A 2,329-nucleotide genomic window follows, 5' to 3' on the forward strand; every position below is an offset into this window, starting at 1 on the left:
CATCCTGAGTGAAATAAGTCAGAAGGAGAAAGACAAATACCATATCATATCACTTACATATGGAATCTAATATGTCACAGATGAACATTTCCATAGGAAAAAAATCATGAACTTGGAGAATAGACTTAGGGTTTCTAAGGGGAAGGTGGAGGGAGTGGTGTGGATGGGGAGCTTGGGGTAAATAGATACAAACTCTTGCCTTTGGAATGGATTAGCAATGGGATCCTGATGTGTATCACTGGGAACTATGCCTAGTCACTTATGATGGAGAAATGTGAGAAAAAATGTATACATATTTGTATAATTGGATCACAATGCTCTGTAGTAGAAAAAAATTTTATTGGAATATAAAAATTAAATAAATTGCTTAATTATAATTGTATGAGATAAAATTGGAAATACAAATTATTGAAACCTATGGATAAAGCAAAAATAGTTCTAAATATCTATAGACAGAGGAATGGGTAAAGAAAATGTGGGAAAGGAAGCAAGATGGAGGAGGATTAGGGGGACGTTCTTGCCCTCTCCCACAAACACAACAAAATGACTCACACAGAACAGCAACTGAATGCTGGCAGAACTTAAACCTCCAAAAATGGCAAGAATCTCTTGACATAACTGGGTAAAAGGAGAGAAAAGAGGAGAAAGAGAGAAGGGGAATCAGGACAGGACTGGCACTCCTGAGAGGGAATTGTGAAGGAGAAAGGGAAGCCACACCCTGGAAAGTCACCCAACTGGCAGAAAGATCACCCAAGTTCAAAGGATCTCCAGACACTCCAGAAAAGTGCAGCAGCAGGCCTGAGATCTGAAAAGCAGAGTGAGAGCTGCACAGATCATCTAAACCACTGGCACACACCCCAAAAACCAAGATGCTTGGGTGGGGCAAGGCACCTAGACCTATGCTCCTTAGGTTAGTCCCTGGGAGCAGGCCAGGGTTGGTGGGATGGAGACAGCCTTAGGGACTAGGGAGTGGTAAATCATGGGTGGAGATAGCAATAGGCTAAGGGATGGGGAGTAGAAAGACTCAACCAAGGGAACCCAGGAGAAGGTCTGGACCCACAGGAAAGACAAGGTGCCAGCATTGGGGAGGGGGGCCACCATAGAATAATCCTTGTCCCCCAGCATGAACACTTGCCCACCAGCTAGCAAAGAGCAAATCTTCCCAGCAATTCCCCCCTCCCCAAGCTCCCACATGCCTGACCAGAAGCCACCTGCCATCCTGGCAGACTGGCCTTCCCACCAGCGGGAAGCCAACCACCACTGTGGCTTTCTCTGGCCTAGCCTTCCCTGCACACAGGAAACACAGCTCTCCTGCTGAGCAAGACTTCCAGTACTGTCTGCCCTTGGGAAGTGATCTCTTGCCTCGGAGTAAGCCAGCTAGCCCCACCTGCCCTCAGGAAGTGTTCCACTCCTGTGGATCAAGCCAGCCAGCACCACCCACCCTAGAGAAGCACTCCATAGCAGTGCTAGGGAAAAACCTGGTACATGGGGAGTGCACCTCCATCACAAAAAAGAAAAACACAAGGAAGATGAAGAAGCTCAGAAATCATTCCCAGTTAAAGCAACAGGAGAACTCACCTAAAGCTGTCAACAATGAAAGACCTCTGCAGTCTGACAGACTTGGAGTTCAAAAGGAAAATAGTGAAAATACTGAAGGAATTAAGAGAAGATATGAACAATAATGCAGACTCCCTCAGAAAGGAACTAGAAAATAGAAGGAAGATCCAAGGAAAACTAGAAAATTCATTTACAGAGATACAAACTGAGCTAAGGGCAGTAAAAACCAGAATGAATAATGCAGAAGAACAAATTAGTGATGTGGAAGATAGAAAGTGGAAATCACTGAAACAGGACAGCAGACACGAAACCAAATGAAAATACATGAAAGGAATATAAGAGACCTATGGGATAATATAAAGGGCCAATCTACCCACAATAGGAATTCAAGAAGGAGAAGAAAAAGAAAAGGGGATTGAAAATATATTTGAAGAAATTATCACTGGAAACTTTCCAAATCTAAAGGATACTGATTTCAAGATACAGGAAGCACAAAGGGTTCCAAATAAGTTGAACCCAAATAGACCCACACAAAGACATATTATAATAAAAATGGCAAAAATAATGATAAAGAGAGGATCCTAAAGGCAGAAAGAGAAAGGCAATGTGTCACTTATAAGGGAACCCCCATAAGGCTATCAGTTGATTTCTCTACAGAAATTCTACAGGCCAGGAGGGAATGGCAAGTGATATTTAAAGTGCTAAAAGGAAAAAATATACAACCTAGGATTCTCTATCCAGCAAAAACATAATTTAAAATAGAAGGTGAAAT

This window comes from Phacochoerus africanus, chromosome 4 (assembly GCF_016906955.1).
Source record: "Phacochoerus africanus isolate WHEZ1 chromosome 4, ROS_Pafr_v1, whole genome shotgun sequence".
Taxonomy (NCBI): Eukaryota; Metazoa; Chordata; class Mammalia; order Artiodactyla; family Suidae; genus Phacochoerus; species Phacochoerus africanus.